The 23,351-nt window shown below is 39.8% G+C and overlaps 1 long non-coding RNA gene across 5 annotated transcripts in view; it reads left to right on the top strand.

Annotated features, from left to right (window-relative positions):
* LOC148224946 (uncharacterized) overlaps window positions 1-23,351 on the top strand; it is a 75,313-nt gene extending 51,962 nt beyond the window's left edge. For 3 of the 5 annotated variants that reach the window (XR_015801788.1, XR_015801790.1, XR_015801786.1), the window contains 2 exons: window positions 3,570-3,651; window positions 13,174-23,351. This is a non-coding gene — a long non-coding RNA (uncharacterized LOC148224946). Of the gene's footprint in view, window positions 1-3,569; window positions 3,767-13,173 lie in introns of those variants that run through there. The other 2 variants (XR_015801791.1, XR_015801787.1) reach the window with 1 other exon arrangement.

Genomic DNA, 23,351 nt, shown 5'->3' with positions numbered 1-23,351 from the left:
CTGTCTGGTTTTGGAGGAAGATCATGGCAGCTTCATGGAATCAAAGCCTGTGAAAAGTTTTCTTAGCTAGTCTTTTTAGATATAAAATTTTCAATAAATACTTTTCACAGAAGTTTTGAGACTCCTGCTTGCCTTAATAGGTATAGCACAAAGACTTGAAGATGTTTTTGAGATAATGGAGGTCCTTAAAATAGTTTTTTAAACCACAGAGCAAGAACTTTCTTAAATTACACTGTGATGTCAGGAGTGAAAGTTGTTGGTACTGGTGACAGAGACACCAAGGGAGGAGAGAGAAAGGAAAAATAAAGCATCATCAATAAAATCAAGCAAGTTTGTTTAAGAACTGCTCAGTCCTTACAGTAGATTTTTCAGTTCTTCTCTAGGACTATGAATATTGTGTATGTAACAATGATTTACAAAAAAGTATCCACCTTGTTCTCCTCAAGACAAAAAGGAATGACTTGGCTGGCTTCATTGCCAGTATAAATTGGGCAGTAAATATAAGGAAAGTAAATAGAAAAAAGTGTGGACAAGACTTTGAGCAATTGTCCCAGCTCAGGAAGGAGTGAGGAGGAGCTTGGGACAGGACTGGTGTGTTGCTGTTGCTTGGGAAAAGGCTTTTGTTTTCATCTGTATCTCACGTTGTTAAGACACGTGTGGGAAATGCTTCTGACATGATGGAATTTGTAGCAGTTTGGTGTCCTGCACTGGCCTTTGTCTTCGCAGAAATACAGGAATATTTTCTATTCTGAAATAAAGAAATAAAATCCATCTTTCTTTCCATCTGCTTGGATATTGGACCCTAAGTATTTTAAGTAGCTTTGTGTTGAATTTCAGCATACGCTTGATCAAAATTAAAACATTAACTTGGAAACATAAATGAAGGTATGGCTGAGGGCATAAATGATAGCTGGGGGAAAAAGCCCAGTCAACAAGTTATTTTCATTTCCCCTTTCAGTTTTCATTACATTTCACCTGACACCTAGGAGGGATCAGTTTGCTGCTGAGAACTGTAGGCACCACCTGAAAACAAAGAGCAGTAACTGTGAAATGCAGAAGCCCTGTAGCACATGAGCTCAAGATCTTGCTGTAGCCATGGTGTTTGTTTTTTTTAAGTGCCTTGGACAGTGGCACTGCTGTCAAATCCAAAACCTTGAGGAGTGTAGATTTCAGCAAATGGAGGAGGATGATACAAACAATTGTAGACATTTAGATAATCTATGTTTTACCAACTTATGTAAAAAAATATTCAAGAAAGATATTTCAGGAAAAAAACCCACAAAAAGCAGCATGATGTGACAGAACTCATTGTTCAAAGAGCATAACTCAATATTTTAAAAGATGAGCTGTTTTTTAGGCTGAAGAAGCACTGACTAGCCTGCCGTACAGGGAAGGACCTGCTCTGAGTAAATAAAACAAGCTAACGTTGTTCTCACAAAATAATTAAAGCATATCTGGACAGTCCTAAGAATCTTTTGATCTAAGGAAATGAAATGTTTTGCTCAATTCCAATTTCAGTTGGTCCATTTCAAATGTAAAAAAGCAACTTATGTCAGTAAATGCCTTTGGAAAAGGAAGGAAGTAGTTCAGAATAACTATGTTGGAAAAAATCAGATTCCACTTGATTATAAAAAATATTGAGAGAAGGTCTACATTTGTACAATTGATCAGATTAAAATGAAAAGATGGGAAAATAGTGAAAGAATTTTACTGTACTATAGTGGGTGTTTCTAAAAATGTGCACTTTTTTTGTTTTGTTTTTGTTGTGGTTTCTTTTAGTTTGTTTTGGGTTTTTTTGTTTGTTTTTTTTTTGTTTGGTTTTTTTAATTTGTTTTTTGTTTTTTGATTAAATCTATGTTATAATTTTGGGGGTGCTTTGTCAGGCTGTGTGTATGCATACAAATAACAGAGAAAAGCAACTTCAAGTGCTAGAATTGACAAGCTTAATTTAGGTTTTTTAAAACAATCAGTGCTGGTGGTGATGGTAGTAGTTCTCTTTCTGTGTACTCTTTCTAACATGACTCATTTGTTTGTGATTAAAAATTTAAAAAGTCACTTCAGGCATCCTGTGGGGATTTTCTGCAAATCCCTGTATTTGTGTCAACGGGCCCATATGCAATTTTAGCTCGAAAAATGCCTTTGTAAATCTGCCTTCTGGCATCTAGGATGTTAATAAAAGACAAGGTCATGGCCAAAATTTGCCTCTTCTGTCATTGCTGCTGTAAATGGGAGATGAGCTTGTGCTTTCAGAGCAGAGTTTGGCCTTTAATTGGTGTTGGCTCATCCTGTGTGATCATGAAACATTATAGTAACACATGGGATTTTTATTGTAATTCCTTTGCAAGAGACATTCTTGCTTTTTTTCTTTCTCTCTAGATTGCTGTTTATCAGCTCTGCCCAAAGGAGAATGCCATTTATTCTGTAATGATAATTTGTTCTCTGATGAGTGGAGTGGATGCACCAAGATTTGCCCGTTCATGTTTATCTCAGCTATTCGGTGAAACCTTGGAAGCAATTTTGCTAAACCCAGCCTCTCTATCCAAGAGTTTCTTTTGCTTTATTCATGGGACAGTCTTTTTTGTCTGTGTTAAAAAGGTTTTCCCAACACCTTTTCCTCATCTTGTAACCCAAACCTGCCCGTTCTCAGCCAACCAACCATTCGTGTTCAGGACCAGGCTCTTAACTTTTGAAGGATGTGGAGATCTGAAAAGGTGATTTTAGTCAGCTGCTTATTTTGCCTAAAGGTTCTTTGTGGGACTCCACAAAGAGTTTTTGTGATATATATTCCAGACTACTGAGAGGGTTAAAAGGGGACTTGAATATTTGCAGTATAGAGTAGGAGAAATTGATACTTTAAGAAGGCTGAAGTCAAAGGGGATAAGAAGATATTTTGATAAACACTTTTGTCTGCTTCTCATCTGTGGTTATGTGGGCCATCTTGTACTTAATTATGCATCTGGTTCTGGTTTTGTAGCCTGAGGTAAAAAGGCTGTTCTATACTGGAAGTGTTTTAGAATTAATTCCTCCAATTTTTAAAATTTTGTCCATTGCACAGTGGTGTTGTGTGTTATTTTAAGATGAAGACTGCTAGCATGACTATGCTGAATTTTCTCAAGGGTAAACTGCTGCCTATACCTGAAGCCACACTGAAAATCAAGGTGGAAATCCAAGTCAGGACAAGGCAATTTGTTTTATGAGCAGGCTGATTCACCAGAAGCAAATGAAAGATCCAAGAGAATCAGTCTGATGTCAGAAGAAGATTAGTAACACATGAGGATTTCTCATAAAAATCCAGTTCTCACTAAATGTTTTTGTTGTAAACAACTGCTGCTGAAATGATACACGAGAAGAAATACCGTACTTCATTACAATGCTCCGAGTCTTTCTCTTTTCACAATATAAATGCACCAATTTTCTTCAGCTTTTATAGCTCTGGCAGATAAAGTGTAGAGGGCTGCTTGAAGGATCACCTAGTTTAACCTTTATTAGCACATGAATGCATGAAACAGTATTAAATACAAAATAGAAATGCCTGAAGATCATATCAAGTGCTCTGTTTGTATTTACAGGTTGGACTGTAATTTGTGAAGATACTGGATGACAGGTCTTTGTCTGCCTGGATGTTAAAAAGAAGAAGTTGGCATTCTAGAGGTAATAAAGCAAGAAAGATTCTCTCTTTCATTGTTTTTGTTTGATTGCTTTACCTTTTTTCTTAAATATATTTAACGATTTCTCTCTCTCCTGGAATAAAAATTTGTAAATTCTACGTGTGTCATTTGGCTTTCATGACATTTTATTCAGTGTCAGAATGTGACAGTGCTCATTTGTTTCTACCCTTTGACATGATAAATATGGAAGTATGAGGTATAAATCTTTTTCTGGAGATGCTGTTGAATTAAAACTCCATTGTAATAGTCCTTAAAATGGAAAGTTTAATTGTAAGTGAGTTGAACACTGTGAAAACAGGCACCAAATACACGATTTTTTTCCCATTTGTATCTTGTATACTGGGCTCTTGAAATCAACCTTTTGGGTTGAATAAGTTCTTTATCATGAGATTTGACTGGTGTGAGTTGGTTCTCTAGTGAGGGAATTCCTATACACAAATTGAAGTTATTTTCTAAAGTTCGCTGCTAAGCTCATTCATTCCTTCCTCTTGGAACCCAAAAAGACAGATGTAAAAGAGCAGAAAGGGCTCCCCTATCAGCCAAAGCACATTAGTTTGTAACTCATGCATGATCCAGAGGTGTTGAACAGAAGATTCCTGGAGTTGACACCATGAACTCATTTTCCATGGGGTGTAAGGTGGCATTTTCCTGTTCAAATTCCATTTGCTGCAAATAATTTAGTCCTCTGCACTTCCTAATTGTGCATGAACAGAAAAGAAAAGGTGGGCTATAAGTAAACCTTACCAGAAGCTACGAGCAGCTTGGCCAAATGTGGCTTTGCAGAGGCCATGGACGATGCAGACTTTCTGTGCCAAGCCAGGTTCAGCTGCCTCTAATCCGTATTCTGCTGCAATTCAAGATCCACGTCCCCCTGCTCCATCAAAGTCACCATAATCTTTGTCCCTGCTTTTCTTCCTCGTGTTCAGGCTGCAGGGCTGAGGGCAGTGAGCTGTGAAACCTCTTGCTGTTCCTGCTTCCATAGCAAGGCGCAGGGATGCTCTGCATGGAGTGGGGAGGAGCGTGGGGGATTCCCGGGTGGGGAGGGGTAAGGGGGGCACACAGAGCAGAACTGGAGAAGGATGGGGTTACTGGAGTGTCTGAGGGGTCCCTTCTGGGACCACGAGTATTTCTGAAAGGATTACAGTACCTGGTCCTTGCCACGTGCTGTGATTTCCCAAGTGTGTGCATCTAATCACGACTGTCACTTACTCAGATAGATGGAAAAGATTTGAGGTTTTTTTTCTGCCCAACATCCAATCTTCCTCACAGACCCACATAGCTCTGAGTAGAACTTGCTGTTTTGTGTAAAAAAAAAAAAAAAGGTGTCTTTTGCTTTGTTAGAGCCTGTCCTGCCCTCTGAGGTTTCTGTCAGGGTGAGGTTGTGTTTTGGGTTTGTTCTGCATTGTGGCAGCTCGGGGGGGAGAGTGTGGGCACTGGGGCCAGGGGCTGGATCACTGCTGGCAGGCAGTGCTCAGGCTGACAAAGGTGACAAAGGGTCACCTTTGGGGCTTCACCTTCAGCGTGCTGAGCCCTCTGCCCTCTCAAAATTGCCCAGATGAAAAATGCTCCAGTGGGAACTTGACCTTTTCCTTCCTGGTCACCAGAAGTCTGGGGGAAACAATAAACTTTTATCAAAATTGGTATTTTCTTGAGAAAAGGTCAGTATTGTTTAAAAGAGAGGAATTTTTTGTTTGTTTTTACTGGCTGGTTTTGTTGTTTAGTTTTTTGTGAAGGGAGTACAAAAAACCCATCTGTTTCAAGGAATGGATCAGTTTGCTATAAATCAAAGGGAAGTGGAAATGGGCTGGGCACTCCATGAGAATCATAAGCTTTGGCTGAGGAACAGATTTCTTTGTTTCCAGTAAAATTGGCCAGTTCAGGACTTCCACCTTGTCTTAACAAATCATTAGTGAATTCCCTCCTCTCCCCTACAAGTTTTATATTAAAGAAGAAAGCCCAGCACAGGTTATTTCTGTCTCCTTGGTGGAGGCTGGGAGCAGCAGAGAGAGAGGCTCCTGTGTGACCAGTTCATATTTATCACTTGAGCTGATTAAGATGGCTTTTCACACAGCATTGAAGAATTGGAAAAACTGTCAGAAATTTTGTTTCATGTTAGTTGACTGCTAAAAGTCTGAATTTTGAGAGTAAAATAAAGCCAGAGCCACTTAGAAGTCACGAAATGTTCAGTATGTTTTCTCTTTCTTTGTTTTGACCTTGTCAATGTAGAAGGTCTTCAATAAATCACAGAACTCAAAACATGAGCTTTTGGGGACTAATTCTTAATTACTTAGCACTTACAGCCTGAATTATTGTCTTTCCTGAAAAACCTCACAAATGTCAAGTTTTAAAAAGAGAGTACATGAGGAACATTTGAGGGTGATACCACATGTTTTGCATGTTAAACATCATGATAAAACTTAATGCAGCTTAACTATGGCATGGCAACATGTCTTCCAAAAATAACTGTGGCAGTTGCAAATGAGTGTCACCAATTTGTTCCAAACTAGGCTGGGGCACCAAAGTGTTTTAACCAATGTCTAGAGAAAAAACAACTCTTGAATGAGTTAGAAATATACAAGAAAGATATAGGATGATAGTAGGGGTTGCTTTTTTTAAAACTTTTTCAGAATATTTCTTCCCTCAAGCTATGAAAAACAGTGTGGTTGGTAAGATGTGGACTTAATCATCTTAGAGGTCTTTTTCCAACCTTCATGATTGTTTGATTCTGTGATCACTTGGTCTTGTCAGAGGCATCTTCCCTGTCACAAATGCCATTTCATAAGCAGTGCCAAACAGCTGCAGAGCATTGCCATTATTCAAACATCCATAAAAACAACCTGGGTTTATAAGTGAATATAGAGAATCCTGTGGAAGAAAAATGAATTGGAAAATGACTAAGCAAATTCAAAGTCAAATTGATCTTTTTGGTGCAGAACCCTCTTATGTTGTTAATGTCTCTTATTTAGATAAAATCTTTCACACTTATGGATCAATACTGTGAGGTTGTAAGGCTGCAATCACAATGGTGCTTCCATGGGGATGAGCAGCACGGGCAGCCAAAGCATTTCATGGCACCAGTGTTTGCTATAAATTAAGTGTGCTGCATTATATTTTATTGACAGGAAATAGCTAATTTGTCTCAAGGCATCTGGCTCTTGATTTTATTAATCTGCAGGATGCCTAAACAAAGAAGCATATATATAACATTATGTCAAAAGGATAATTATTTCTGGAAGGGTATTGCTTACAAGAGACACACTGGTGTTTCATATAACAAGCAGTGGAATAATTGTCAAGCCTGTACATAATTAGAAAGTATCTCAGAAGGGGATAAAAGTAACTTTTCACTGGCTTCTTGAGAAAAAATATTATGCATACATACATACATACATATATAATTGTTATATATCTATATATGTGCACTTCATCCTATCTTTAGTTATTTTTGTGCATTTAATAGTAGCATTTCATATTCTGTCAAATTCCATCCAAGCAGTTAACAGACATTAATTGAGATCCATGGCCTCACACCTGTCACTTTGATGAGAGATGGTGGAGTGGAAATGTAAGACAAACGAAGGCTCTGACAGTCAGAGGGGAGGGTGTCCCTGGGTAAGCAGTGTGCTGAGAGTCTGCCTGTGATCCCTTTCTGGTGCTCCCAGCTCTGAGAGCTCTACTGCAGCTTTTTGAGTTTTCATTGAAACGTCTCTATCTGAAGTCACATTACTATATTGCTTTATGAGAAGGCTTTCATTGTCAAAGAGACCAGCCTGGATAAGGATACTCCAAAGGCTCAAAATACAGAGCTTAAAAGAAGCAGTATCCTTTCTATTTAAAATATAATAAAGGATATTTCATAGATTTCATAGAATCATAGAAAGGCTTGGGCTGGAAGAGACCTTAAAGATCCTCTAGCTCCCACCCCCAGTGACTTCTTCAAGTGCAGGGCTGTTGGGGTTTCCTGGAGCCAAACAGGCGGTCATGAATCTCAGAAAGCACAGCAATTTTCAGGAACAAACTCCAGACCACACATTTTCTTTCCCAAGACTTTCAGTCCAAGCCTGTGGTTCTTGGCTGGATGATGATGCCTTCAAGCTCCAGTTGGATCAGTTCTGCTGATCCAAACACAGGGAGTTTGGAATTGATCTTGAAATCTGTCTGTGGTGCTGGGGCTCTGACTGCCAGTGTGAACTAGCCCAGGGCACTGGCAATGGCCATAAAGAGCTCAGAGCTGTTTAACAAGTTTGAGCTCTTTCAGCAGAGGTTGTGGCACCCAGCTGAGTCAGAGTGAGCTCCTTGCTGAGACAGCAGCTCCTTAAGCTTCTTGCACATTACTTTGCCAATGAACATCTTGAACCATGTTCCAAAGTTCCCCTTGTCCTCCTGGATGCAACCTGAAGCTGCAGGTGCAAGGCTCCAGCCAGGGCACCGTGGTCCTAAGCCAGGTGGTTGCTGATGGGTTTGTCACAGCAGAGAGGCAGGCTGGGAGCCTTGCAAGGCTGGCTTCTTGTCCCACACCTCAAGCTCAGGCCTAAATGGCAAGATGGATGTGTCATGGAAAGCCAGGCCTGTCTGTGTTTGAAAGGTGATGCTGTGACCCAGCTGGTGTAGACCCTGAACTGTAAGCAGGCACTCTGACCACCCAGCTGCAGTGATGGGGTCACTTGGAATCAGTATAACATCCTTTCTTCGTTTGACAGATTTGAGAAAACTCCTTTTAAAAACACACACAGCACACTCACATAAACCTCCTCCTCCTGCCAGGGCTATCCATAATCTCTGTAGTCAGTACATATGGCAGCTGACTCCAGGCAGCCTATAGCTGCCCCACACTTCTATCGACACCTAAAGATGTAGTTGGGTTAACAGATTATAAATTCATTATAAATTGAATAAATAAATAAATGACCGAGCAAAAAAAATTAAACCAACCATTATGTAATTTATCATTGCATTATATTATTCTAATCTATTATTTATTAATAATAATAATAAATAAACACATACCTATAAAACAGATTCTATAAATGAATACTATTCAGCTGGGCAAATGTTACAAGAGTAATGCTTGTCAGTCAGCCAAAACCACTTTTAGGTGTGGATAGCAGGTGTGATGTTTGCACAGCAGATGCTGCTTATGTAGAGTGAAGCTGTCTCCAAGTGCCTCTACAGTACAGACAGGCACAATCATCTGATTCAGTTGGGATTAGGACTGTGTAATTTAGTACTGTAGAGAGATGAAAAGATTTTTAAGAGGATGCTGCCTTTTAGTGGAGGGGATAAATTGGAAGTACTGCTAAAAAGCTTTGGGTTTTGCTTTCAGATACAGAGAAAGGACACTATAGAGAGAATTCACCTCTTAATCTCTGAGTAGTAGAGAACTGGCCACTTAACAGAATTAATCTGTGGTCATTTAGTTACTGTTTTGTCAGGTGAGGTTGTCTGGTTATCCAGAGATCACATGCATATTCTTTCTGTTTGTAAAAGCTTTCCTTAAATAATGCAGCCAGGTAATCAAGCCTCACTCCAGGATACAAAAATATTTATAATTGTTTTTCTATGTTTAATAACTTTGCTAAAATTTAAGAGTTCATATTAAAACTTCAACTGCCAAAACACTTGCACAATTTCTATTCTCTGAAATGATTTGCCTATTTGCAAGAAAGAGGGGGCAGCCTTGCTCAGGTAGAGCTTTAGGGCAGGGCTGGAAAGCTGGGTGAGGAGCAGGGCTGGTGTCAGGGTCTGTCCAGTACTCTCTCTGTGAAAATACCCCTGAAAGACTGAAGTTTCTGCTGGCTGATTTGATTCTGTGTGCAGAATGCTCATTGTGGGTGTCTGTGGTGGAGAGGGACACGGGAATGGGTGAGGGAAGGCTGGGGATGAGGAAGGAGAGGCAGGATGGAGCCCTCTGGGATGAGGGCAGGGCTCAGGTGGGACTGGACTGGAGACATCGAGATCAGGAGGGTTGAACCTGGCCTGAGGAGTAGAATAGCTCAGGGTACAAGGGCAAAAATTCACTTATTGCCATTGTGGAGTGTAATTCCTTTTGCTGAGGAGCCAGAGTGGCCATTTGCCATTGTCATCTTTGTGACACCTATGCAGAGGATTAATCCTGCCTCAGGGTCACTTCAGGGCTACAGGCATGAAACCTGGGAACTTTCTAGCCCCTTCTTCATTTGTCCTAAGGGTTTTCTTACAGCACTAGAATGAGGAAGTAGAAGAAAAAAATCATTTTTTGAACTTGCCTGTTCAAAGCTGGCTTTATAATCCTGAATGGTAACAAGTGCAATTTTGGGTTACTTGTTCACCCTTCACCCACAGGGTTTTCCACATTGTTATGAATAGTTCAGGGTACATGGGCTGGGGGATGTGTCACAGCTATGGGGAGAAACTGTCACCTCCAGGACCTCTGCTTTATTTGCTGTAGGAACTGGGAATCTGTGCAGTGAATAAGATGGAACAAGAGGAATCTTCTGGGATGGGCTGTTAAATACTGCCCTGGAGAACTTTCTTGTCTTCCTGATGTGCCAGAATTCCACTGGGATTTAAATCACATCACTTCACTGACATTTCTCACAGGTGATGCCTGTGTGTTCTTCAATTGATTTCTTATCTGAGGCCTTCAGTCTGACTTGTTGAAATGAAATGAGGAATGCTTGGAGTTTCCAATGGAGACCAAGAGACTCTGCATTGCTGTGGAGAAATGTAGTGGAATAAAATGCCTGGCTCTCTGAGAAAGTCGAACTATAAACTTTTAAAGTGACTTAGCCCTGCTGACATTAATATTTCTGTGCCTCAAGCTTCTATTTGTAAAATGGATGTAAGGAAGTTTCCTCATCTCACAGGACATTTGGGAGAACAAAGTCATTGCTCTTGAGAAAATGTTCCTATGCTGAGAAGTGGTAGGGATGTGGATAATTCTGTTTTACAATGGAATTTGAGTAACTTGTAATAGGGGTGGCCTTGGTGGAGAACTGAACAAAAATGGAAACTGTACAGGGACTTAACAATGTATTTTGCCATTCCCCCAATGGGGAAGATCAGGTGAGCAGTGCTGCCCTGTCTATTCTGTGTAAAAAGGACAGGAGCATGTAGAGAGGAAGGTTTGTGCAGTTAAACAACACGTGATGGAGCTGAGCCAGGTTTGCAGGAGCACAGCCCTGCCTCAGCAGCTGCGTGCTTGGCACTGTCCCTGGGCTGTGGATGTGCTGCACAGCACCCATTAAAAGGCAAGTCCAAGGAGGGTGACAACAAAGCTTCGTGTAGCAAAGCCAAGTGTCCTCATCCTTGGGTCCTCTCTGCACTAAACTGCTGCTGCCCAGAGGTGCTCCTGCACTCAGAGCCAGCAGGCTGTGGGAGCTCAGGTACCAGTGCAGACATACACATGCAGCAGGACTGAGGTGGAGAATTAATTTGCAATTCAAATGTAGCTACTGAGGTAGATAAATTTAATTATTTAGAGACATTCAAGCCAGATTTCCGAGTGCCACACTCATGTGTATTTGTCAAAAACGATCATTTGCTTCATTTACTCTGCAATGATTTTCATATTTTGAATTGTCACCTCAGCTCTTAAAGTTGTGATGTATGGCTGGCACTGAAATATCTGAGGAACTCCAGACGAAGAGTAAATGCTTGGGAACGTGGCCGAGGCTGTTCTTGCTCCAGTGTGACAAGGAGCAGGCTGCATTGCTTAGTGCTCACCATCAGAGCTAATACACACCACCATCTGCCAGGGGTACATGGGGAGAAAGCCAGATTAACATCGTGCCTGGAGGAGGCACAGTTTGGTGCCATACATTACAGGAAATAAAGCCATACATTACAGGAAATGAAGCCTTGGCAGATGAATTCCCCTTGAGGTAGTGGGAAAATCTTGCTCGCCTTATTTACCCCGGTGATTTCGTTGAGGTGAACTTTCATGAGAAAGGCAGGAGGAAGCTCTGTCGATCTGATGAAAGACTCAGAAGGAGCATGCTTAAGACAGAGATGGAAATTGCAGCCCTTTAGTAGAGCAGAAATGGAAAGAAATTGGGAGTAGATGTTCAGCAAGTTTTCTGAGAGCATACATTTAATTTTTTCAGATGCATCATTGTGAGCAGTACACAATTTTCAGCCCAGGCAGATCTGGCACTAGCATATTTTAGAGGCTTTTCAAGTGGAGTGGCACACTACAGCTCTAAGCCCTCTGTTACTCATGATTAATGCATCCTGCTTTCTGTGTATGAGGAACCTCAAGCTGCACAGGTACATCACAGACACATAAATGGGCAGAATTCAGAAAGGATTTTTCTTATTACCCTGGTGGCTGAAAAATACAGAAGATTTCCTTCTTTTCACCTGACCTCATATCTTTGGTGAACTCTGTTTGTCCCAAAATAAGAAATCTGCTTGTCTTGCATTTTGATGGATGATTCTGCTTTACAACATGGCATTTTACAACTTATAGAGAGTATTTCTCAAAAGGGTCTTATTGTGCAAGTCAGAGATATGCTTTTGCATCATAACCAAAAAATATTGTGGGACAGTGTCCTTAAAAGTAATATTTATTCTCTATTTTTATTTTATCAAATTTGTTTTCCACCTGCTTTACATCATTGTGACACATTCTTTTGTTAAAAGACCTCTAGAGGGAAATACTACGTTTTCTTTCCTTCTATATTATGTGCTTAGATACCTTGACTTTTAAAAGGGAGACAAATCCTTGCCGTTTTAGGGCCTAGATATAGATATTTTTGATTATATAGGCCACCCAGGAATATATCTGAATTTGTTCTGTTGCTTAGGTGTATGAAGCACACAGTACACGAAACTGTAAGTCACTCCCTCCGGCTAATCAACATGATTGTGTATTATCTGACTTCCCATCCCGAATGAGACACACAGAGAAGCCTGACAGCTCCCTATGGATCATCATGGCTCTGATATCTAGACTGATGTCCAAATGAAGAATCATTAGGTTTTTGCAGAGGCAAAATGGTCCTGAAGACCCTGTTAGGTTTTAGGATGTGCTTTTCAGCATTGGTGTTTGTGACTCGGGTTGACACACGGGGCAGCAGGCAGGCAGGGACACTGGCAGCTGCTGGGACCTGTGCCTGCAGTGTCCCTGCTGTCCCCTCCTGGCTGTGCAGCACCTGAGCTCACGTGGAAACTGGGAGATCTTGTGTCAGCACCTGTGAGATGGATGGAAAGGTAGGAAACAGGCATCCCCACGAACTCCAGAAACCCTCTGACCACCTGCCACCCCTTTTGGATTGTCATGGCTCCACTGGCTCCCTGCCCCTCCTGTGACACTGTGTCCCCCTGTGCTCATCCACAGCCCTCCACCTCCGGCATCTCCTGAGTTTCAGGCCTGAAAGGAGACCTGTTCACTCATTTGCTCCTGTGCTGACAACATTCAGGATTCGTCTAAACTGCCAAGAAATCTTTGAACTGGTTCCACTAGTGAAACATTTATCTAACTCTTAGTGACACTGTTGCTTCCTTGTCTGGCCCCTGTTTGCAGGTGTCTCATCAGACCTATCGGGTGGATGGATGGAAACATCCCTGGTCCAAGAAACGTGGCCTCAGTGTGATGATTCAAGCATTTGAGTACTCACTTTATGGGACACGTTGTAAGTCTGAGATATTGAAATGATTGAGTAAGTTTGGGCTGCTCATAAATTTTTCAGTGTCCTTTGCAAAGGATGGAGGAGAAGCCAGGCAGGCCTGAGTTGCCATTAAAAGAAACAGAAAATACCACTATTAATAGGTAAGGAGAGATGCTGGTTTGCTAACTTATTTGGTTTTCCTGTACCTCCAGTTTGCATTAGGTCCAATGAATTAATGAAATTTGAATGAGTTTACAATATTTTTCAGATAATACCAGTTCTTCAGAGAAAAAAAAGAAATTTAAGATATAGTATTCAATTATGCAAGAATAGGGAGAAAGTACAGAGCAGCTGACTCAAGGCAAACAGACTGAGTGTTGGACAATGCTGTGGTGCTGCAAATCTATCCTTTAATGATTATTTATTAAGAACAGACAATATGTGAGCTCTCCCTCACTGGCTTCTGTTCAGCTGGATGCCATCAATTCAGGAAGGCTAACAGCAGTGACTTTGGGATAGACTATGTTAGAAAGGGTGTTAGAGGCTACAAAAAGATGGAGAAATGGTGCAGGTATGGAAAGAGTTTTGTATTTACCTTTTCTACAATGAAAACAGCATGGATTTGAATGCTGCTGCTGCTATCGATTCTTGGTGACTTCATTGAGAGACACATGCAGTCAGGGACGTGGAGTTTGATTTTATGTGGCTAAACATTTAAGCAAAGCTGTCAGAGGCTTTTCAAGGCAAAAATTCAATTACTGGGATTTTGACATCACTATCTGTTTTCTCAGAATTATTTTAAGTTCTGGTATCATTCCTGCCTTTTCCCCATACCCTTGTTTTTCTTCACTGTTTCTTCCTTTCTACTGATGGCATCTCTATATTTTGCCTTCTTTTTCTGCTTTTTTCCCATTCCACTTATTTCTTTGACTTCCCCCCCGTCTGTTAATCTCTTTTCTCTCCCTGCATACTTTCTGTTCTTTTATTTGCCCCTTTTAGTCTCTCCCATGCAAGCTCTCTCACTTTTACATTAATAGGCTAGCCACAAGCAGTCAGCAGTTTAAGCTGGCTTTTTATGGCAGTAAAGAGAATGAAGCTTTCCATTTGTGAATAAAAATATTCTTGAAAATATAACTTTGAATGACTTCTAGCAGTGTGAGATGGTGAAAGAGGAAGTCTGAGGTGAGCTTCTGAGGAAGATGATTCTGCAAAGGCAAAAAGTGCAGTGTATATGGCATTCTGTATTGTGAAAATGTTAAAGAAGGAATTTGAAGGAGCTGGACACACTAAACTTCTAATACAGTGTGTTTTCTTGTCAAGTGCCTCTAGCAACACAAATATTTCATTGTGTTCTTTTACCAAACCTCTTAACTGTCTGCACTGAAGTCACGAGAAAATTTACAGAAAATTTATAATGTGATTATCAAAAGATCTGACTGCATCTGGAAAAACAACTGCAGTTCAAGCTTTCCTTCCTATTCAAAATTTTCTTGCTGAAGGACCTTGCCAGTTCTCTATCATCATTTGGCATTCTCAGTGTTTTACATGGCAGGAACAATGCCTGTTGTGTTAGCTGGTCTGTCTGGCACCCCTAAGATTCATGATAGAGGTGAACTGAAAATTCTCCACACAAGCATTTAATTCTTTGTTCCAAGGAGCAGAAGGAGTTCCATGGACTGTACCCAAAATGGCAGAGATTTCAAGTATGGTGGCAATTTCCTTCACATAGAAGCTATTAAAATGAGATTCAAAACTAAGGTCATAAGCCTTTACCTATCTCTTGTGTGCAAACCAAGTGCAAGCATACATGTGTACACAGTTGGACTGAATGACCCTAAAGGTGTTATCCAATCTAAAGTATTCTATGATTCTATGATAATGCTGACTAAGAACAACCAATGGAAGAGATAGGGAACATTAATGGCAGAAATGGGATGCCTGGAGGAGTGCTTCTTTTCTTCCCCTGGGTAGTATTGCTTCTCTTTAGCCAGTTAATTTGGAAAGTGGGAGCTCAGGAGAATCCTTAATTTAATACTTGCAGTAATTCCCACCAGCCAGCCTGATCCAAATGCTCAGATTAGGAGGTTAGTCCTCTCCATGTCATCAGTGGACAGAGGGATATCCTGCAGAGCCTGTTGAAAGTGGGACCTTAACTCATCTCAAAGGAATCTTTGCCCTGAGGACAAGAGGAATTTGGTGGGACCCTTGCCCATAAACCCCCCCCCCCAAATATAAAAACTGAATTGTGGAGCAAAACAACTGCAGTGAAAACACACTCACTGAAGGCTGCATTAATATAATTTTGAATAATGAATATGTGAGAGGAAACCAATTTGCTTTTAGATATCCCACAAACAGAAAAAATATCAGATAAATTATTCATTGTGAATTATTTGCATAGACCGATAGGAACTCATTAAATACCGAAAGACTGATTTGCAAGAAAGAAATGGAGAAAGTATTTAATCTGTTCTTTCTTGTCTCCTAAGCTTCCAATAATTGTCTATTCAGCAAATTAATTTGTCTCTTTCTTCTGATGTTCTGTACTTCATGGACCCTTCTTACTGGATGTTTTACAGCAGAGATTCTCTGTGAGCTAAAGAGCTTGAATTTCACAGTTACCTATTAAAGTGCATCAGGAAACAGTAGAAGACATCAGATTTTCTCCACTTATTGTGGCTGAATTGCTACAAATTTTAAATTGCCATACTTTAAAGTATTAGCTACAGATACATAAATCTCCCATTTTTTTACACATCCCAGCCTCTACAGGCCAGGAATTCAGCTTCTATGCTAAGCAACGTGACAAGCAATTCAAGGTGCTTCTGCTTCTGAATACACAATCTGAACCAATTTAAAAGGGCATAGCTGGGAGCAACCCACATTGCTGTACCATACTTGAGTTGGAAAACACTGGATTTTTGTAAAAAAAAGGGGCTGAATCAGTATCTAGGTTGTTTCAAGCAGTTTTTTGTGTAACCTCTTCCTTAAACCCTGCTAAACATGGACACACAACCAGCCTAGGCATATTCCCAGTGCATGCCTATTCTTGGAATTAAGATATACAAATTGACTTATATTTGCTGCAAATTAAACTGGTTGTGTCTTGTCCCACCTTCAGGAGACACAAGAAACATTTGATACCTGTTCTTATGTATCCTTTTCATACAGAAAATTGTTACTGTGGTTCTCAAATTAATCTCTTCTAGAATAAGCAAGCTTTCCTGAAGAAAGTGCATTTTTCTGACTCCTCATTCTCATTTAATTCCATACTCTTTCCGAGGGTCATGCCCACAGTGTTCAATTGAAGATTCATCTCCTCTAAGGAGAGCAGAAAAAAAATGTCATCCATGTCTTCTGTATGTGATTCTTTTAATAAATTGGGTAAGGATTAGATGTGGTGGCTTTGTAGCATTGCCATAGTTTTTACTCACTGTGAAGCAGTGACTAAGTGTAATCTCTGATACTCTTCTGCAAAACTGCTGTTTAATCAGTTTTTCCATACTTCGTGTTTGTGCCACTGATTTATCTCTCCCCATGGACTTGGCTTTTCTGAATTTCTTATAGTCGATTTCACATCATTCTTTCTTTCAATGGTATGAGTGTGTTTTGACTCTGTTCTCAGCCTTCAGAATTCTGCAGTTCTTCCCAACTGAGGCAGACAATGCTTTATTTATGTATTCTTTTGTGCACTCTCCGTGCTGGTACTAGTGAACACATTGAATGGAGCTGGCCCTGAATAGCCCATGTGGGATCTTCCCCTCGTGTGTCTGCTAAGAGTACCACTGAGTGCACAAAATATGAGCATGCACACACACGCAAAGTAGAGATGGATTTGAAATGTGACCCGATAGTTCCTATTGTACCATAATTACTCTAGGATATGAACACAATTGAATTTCAGAAACGCTTATCTTTTTTCAAAATAGTGCCATTTGACATTGTAATTGCTTTGTATTCAAAGCACAGACCAAAACTGCTAACACAAAACCCACTATGATTTTTGTTAAGAAATAATGATATGCCCTCTCCACTGATTGTACTTGTAGTAAACTCACAGTAGATATTTTGTAAAAATTGGTAGCATGCTTGGCTTTTGTTTCCTCTGCAGTATTTTGGATATCTGTCATTAGATCATCTTTCTCTGTTTCTTGTGGCGTATTGAAGAAAGAAGTAATAATTTTGCCAGAATTGTGGATTGCTTTCCTTTGCCAATGGAAGTTGTGTTGGCTTAGACCATAGGGGAAACGACTGAGATCAGCTTTTTGCACAGGAATCTCTTATGTGTGTCTGTGAGATAAATGAGGGTGAGAACAAGCAAGGAGAGAGAAGGAGGATGGCATTGCAGGAGGGCAAGGTGCCAGGGAATCTTCCTCTGAAGAAAGACAGAGATCTTGAAATATGCATTGTCACTCCCAAAGGAGAGGGGGACACTCCTGCTCTGCACAGCAGAGCCTCTGTGTGTTACAGAAACTTCGTGGGATAACCCAGGGCTCCTTGGGCACAATGGCAGGACCCGGCTGTGTCACCCTCCTGTTTTGAGGGCACGCCAGAGATTTATCAGTTCTTCAGCTCTAAGTGGAAGACCTTTTTCTCCTTTCCTTTTTCCCCCAGACTTTGTAGTCGAGGGAAGAGCCCAGGAATTAGAAACCCTTTGGTATTTCATTACTGGCACATTGCTGGAAAAATGCAGTCCTTCGGGCAGTGACCTAGTTAAGGCTCCTAATTCTGCAGAAATTTGGAGTTCCCACATAGGAAGCTCCTAGCAAATGCCTGGTGAGCTGTTCCTTTTTTCTCCCACACTCTCTGGAAGGTTGTATCTCTCTCTTTGCAGGTATAATTCAATTCAAACAAGAACTGCATACTCCTTGCTAGTCACTGCCTAGTTCCCCAGGCACTGACCGAGTCATTGCCTTCCCATCAGCCTCAATGGGAAGTTGCATAATGCTGCAGAGATACAATGGAGAAAGGGATATTTTTAAATGTGTGCTTTATTTTTATTTTTTTTTAACCTGTATAAATAAATACAAAATGACAAAGAGGTTCATGTTTACTAAACATTGCATTTGATTGTATGACATTACACAGTGTGTGTCACAATAGTTCACCTTGTAATTGTGTCCTTTTAGCTGTTGGTGCATAATTCCATAACTCATAGGATACAATTAGTCCTGAAGCTGCATCCAGCCACCCCTTTAGTGGAACCCCTGAGTACTTACAATTGCAAGAGTGTAGTAGGGGAGCGCTTGAGTCAACTGGCCAAAATTGGGGAATTTCGTAAGAGAGGTCTGTCATAGCAAAAGGAGAAGGAAATGGGAGGTCTAGGATAGATTCTTGAGAAAAGAAAAAGTAATAAATGTTTGGAGCATTTTTATTTCTGTTTTTTTGCCCCCTTGGTGGTTAACAGAAACATACAGGAATTAATCAAAGTCAGCAGCAACCACAGGCTCATTTAGGAATATGTTTTTTTTCATGCTCACTGAGAGCAGGCAAATGGACAAACCTTGCATGATCAGTTTTTACCTGATGAGTTGGTTCATGTTTGAAAAGGGTAAAAATATACTCAACCACTTGATGAAATGCTGATTCTCCAAACCACTTACCATCCTCACCCACTGAAGGTCAACTGCCAAGGTTTTATAGACATTCTCTGATCATGATTCGCTTGCTTGCTTCTTTAAATTGCACTCCATGTGCTTTTTCACATTCGTTCTCTCATTCATTCTCTTCAAAAGGCTTGAATAGAGCTACTTTACCCTCACATTTTGAGCTTATATGAGCTTAAGTATTTGCTGCAAACAATTTTTCAATTCTGTTTGGCCTGTTTAAAGCAAATTGTTTTCACATAGCTTAGAATTTTGTATAGATTTTTCCCATTACTCTGTGAAACACATATAAAATAGCTGTAAAGGATGACCTTTGACTACTTAAGATCTATGGCTGGCCACCAAACTGAGTATGTTTGTATTTGGTCAGTGACTGAATGTATATTAATGGTAACTATGTCTAAAAAAAACAGTTACAGATTTGAATTGAGTGTGAAAGCCATGGTTCTGGTGACCTTACGAATAAGACATAACAAGAAGTTAGAAACCAAAGAAAGGTTTTTTAAACAATCTTTCCCTGATGTTAATTTTCCCGCATCAGGAGATTTTTGGTAACATTTAGCAAATTATACATTCAAATATCTGTTTCCATAGAAGTGCAATGTTTGCTGTTGTTTGCATTTGCCTTGATATCTTTTCTCAGCTCACGTCTGGCCTCTGCTCTCCTGAACAGAAGGTTTTGTATATGATTTTGTGTGCTTTGAGTTTGCTAGACTTGAAGACTTCTCCTTGCAGAACAAAGGTAAAAATGAGAACATTCTTTAAAAGAAGAAAACCCAGTCTTTTCTGCTGAAAATTTCAAATCCAGCAAAACTATTCACATCTCTTCCCCTTCCCAATGCTTTATTTCCACTGGACAACATAGTTTCAATACAGTGATTATACTCTGCTTGAAGTGTACTGAAAATCCATAGTTCTTCCTGGCTTGGGAGTGGAATAGTGAGCACCTTTAAAAAATTTGGTACTGGAAAACAAGGCTCACAAAATTACTGGTAGTTGAGCCTCACAAAACTGGCTGCCACTTAACTGAAATGATGAGACTTTTGCTTGCTTTCCAGTTCTCTCCTTCCTGCTGTGGCCACCTTAATTTCCAGATGTACTAACAGAGAATAGACATGGCAGGTGTGGAAACCTTCTGGGGCGAATAGAAGAGTTCATATTTAAAAAAGAGTTGTTTGTTTGAACAAAATCTTTTTCACCAAAAAACTATCTCAATGAAACTTGCAATATGAGTTTCAGAGGGGCTACATGGCATGAAGCCAAAGGCTGAGGGCTACTAAGATTTGGGAAAGCAGAAGTGTAAGGATGCCTGGACAGCATCCATAGCACATCTACTGCTTAGGGCAACCACAGAGTACCACAGAGGCCAATTTTTCTTATAAGCTTTTAAAGTACATTAGAAATTGGAATGACCTCTTTTGCACAGCTGTCTGATGAAGGAGCAACAATGCTTTGCCTTGCCATGGCTCAGGTTTGGGTTTCCTTTGCTGGTCTGTGCTCACCTCTGTGTCTCAGGTCCTTTGTCACTCAGACACTGTTAGGGGGATCATCTGCCTTGAAAGCAGACTGGCAAAATTAAACTCAGCCTTTGGCTTCCAGAGGAACGGGAGAAGAGTTGTCTGGAATGTGCTGGGTGGTGCCTTAAACAAATGTTATTAACTGTAACTCCTGAGAAGTCTGTGGAGAGGTTGATGAACACAAAGAGTTAAGTATTTCGGTATTTTCCCCATAATTTTTCCATTTCTCCCCTACCCAGGTTTCACACTTTAAAGCTCTGTTGGTTGTAGTTGTGAATAATTTAAAATTCTTACCTTATTTTTGATCTGGTGCTGGAACAGACCACCTGAAGAGCTCTCCAGGGCTGTGAGTACATTTAGGAGGCTTTATGTCCAAGTTTTCATGAGTTCTCTCCAATAAATCTAGACATTTCTCATCTAAGTTGATTTTTTTGTCTCCCTTGATTTTACAGTTTCTGATATGTATTTGTCATTTCTACCTGTGAAATGTTCTCCATGAATTTATTATTTGCTTCTCACTTCAAATATTTTGTATTCTAAGATTCTGGCTTTGAAACATAAGCTGGGCAAAAAAAAAAAGAAAAAGAAAAAAGAGGAACTCACTGATGTTAGCAATCTTACCCATAATTCTGAAGGCACATATCACTGCTCCACATTTCTCCTTTCTAAGACAAATTATTTTAATCTTTTTCCATAAATTATATTCTTCAGGTTTTGTATCATCACTGACTGTGAGGCAAGAACTTTTCCTTTGATGGAGAGGATTGGAAAGTGCTGAATGAGCAGTTTAATTAATATTCTTTCTCTCTCTTCTCCCTACTTCTGCAAATTCCATATAATAAGTCTGCTGTATTAACATCCTCACAGATGGTGATATTAAATATCATATGATATCCTGACAGTGAGCTTTGGATGCTTCTCCTTGCTAGATCTAATAATGTTACGTCACTCGTGTATATCAGAGGCATGGCAATGTTGTTGGTTGTCCTGTGACAGCTGTTCCAGGTACCCTTCCAGTAACATCCAAGATATTGACAGAAAGGCTCCCATGAGAGGGGCTAATGAGCAGGAATAATGCTGAAATTATAATGTGGCCACTGCCCCGGAGCCAACACCAGGAGATGCTTGGCAGAACCCCACCTCTCTTGCAAAGAGGGGTACAATATACTCATTGGTAAAGCTGTCAATACACAGTTTTGGAACAGCCTGCAATAGTATGCAGAGAGGAAAGAAAAGAGAAAATCAATTGCTGATGGATGTCCTTGAATCAGGAATCACCTTAAGAGAGCTGGAATTTCCCACTTTTTGCTGTAGGTTATGTGCCTGAGAGCTCACTTCGTCCAGAGAGAAAATTGATCGCATCTTCAAAAGAAAAGAAAAGAAATCCTTCCAACACACAAGTATTTTGTCAGGAAGGTATGGCTATTTCAGAACATTAAAGCCAGCTGTTTCTCTCCAAGTAAAAGCTGCAGTAAAATAGTGAGGGTCAATTTGTCATTTTTAAGTAAGTTATGAGCCAGAATCCATGACCAATCTCTTTTTCTGTATGATTCTGTTTATATATCATGTTAAATTCTCCAGCTCTGGGCTCCAGATTAGATTATGAATGATATCCTCCTTTTATTCCAAAACAATGAGGTATTGAATCTATATTTGAAATAATATAATTAGGCAGCGGTGATTTTATATTTTCCTTGTATGGACAGATCCTGTCTTTTATGTAACAGCCTTAATATACATTACAGCTGCTAGTCTTACATACCTTCATATGATTTTTCTCAATCTCATACTAGCTTAGACTTTCCTTCCCTTTGCAACTCAGAGGTTTTTATATAATTTCTTTCTCATCCTCCTGACACAAAAACCCCTGAGTTTTATTGACAGCTCTGCATTTGTGCAGCCAATTTCTTTGTTCCTAAACTTCTTACCAAACTTCTCTGTTGCTCCTCCCCTGCTGATCCATTATTAATCTCAGTACAGATAAACTATTCTTCCTACCAGCTTTCAACTATATTTCTAGGTTGGCTTTTCCTCCTCTTTATACAGAGCCAACTTGTGTTGGGCGTATAAGAAACACATAATTGGTATGGGGGTGTATGCACTATATATACATTAGTGGGGCATCTCATTTTCCTGAATATAGCTGACAAATAAAAATCATTTTTTACTTGTAGCATCAGGGAACAGATTGCTTATTATGAAATATAATCAGTATGTGAAGGCATATAGGCATATTTTTTTACAAATTGTGTTTTCTGGCATCAGTTTGTTTGTATACATTTAAAATTTTGTTTCCAGCAAACTTCACCTGTGCAAATTGGTAATTTCTGAGAAGATAAATGTCAGTTTTGCTCAAAAGTATGCCTCCTCACAGAACAGAGCATATTTCAGAGGATTCAATGTGGCTAAAAATAACGGAATATTCTGCATTAATATATAACATATGCTATGTGTGGTCTGGATACCCAGCTAAGGCCTTTAACATGATTCTTACATTTCTCACATGAAATTTTCAAGTGGACTTTTTTTCTCTGCTGATGGACTGTTGGATATCTTATTCCCTGGTTCTTTCTAGCTAGTTCTTGGTATATATTTAAGTTATATTTTACCTGTAAACTGAAGTCAGCAAAAAAAATCCTGTTCTTCTCAATGAGTTCTATATTGTCATTAACCTTTACAAGTTTAAGTGATATTTACGGGATGAATGTAAACATAAGCACACTTCACTGTTTTGGTTACACAATCCTGCCTAGTTTCTGTGTGCAAATTAGTTTTATAAATAAGAAAATGTGGTATTTTGGAGTGAAAATATTCTGACTTGTATGTAGCAGTATAAAAATTGCATGTGGAATTGAGACATGCTGCTCACGAACATTTGTTGGGCTGAACTGTATTCCTTGGTAAGCTAAAAATCAGATTTAACATGCCTTTATTTTGAAGGTATACATACAGATGAATTTTCAGAATAAA

This window comes from Sturnus vulgaris, chromosome 2, assembly GCF_052056855.1.
Source record: "Sturnus vulgaris isolate bStuVul1 chromosome 2, bStuVul1.hap1, whole genome shotgun sequence".
Classification (NCBI taxonomy): Eukaryota; Metazoa; Chordata; class Aves; order Passeriformes; family Sturnidae; genus Sturnus; species Sturnus vulgaris.
Note: the sequence above shows the minus strand (reverse complement) of the source record. Positions and strands in the feature narration are given on the sequence as shown.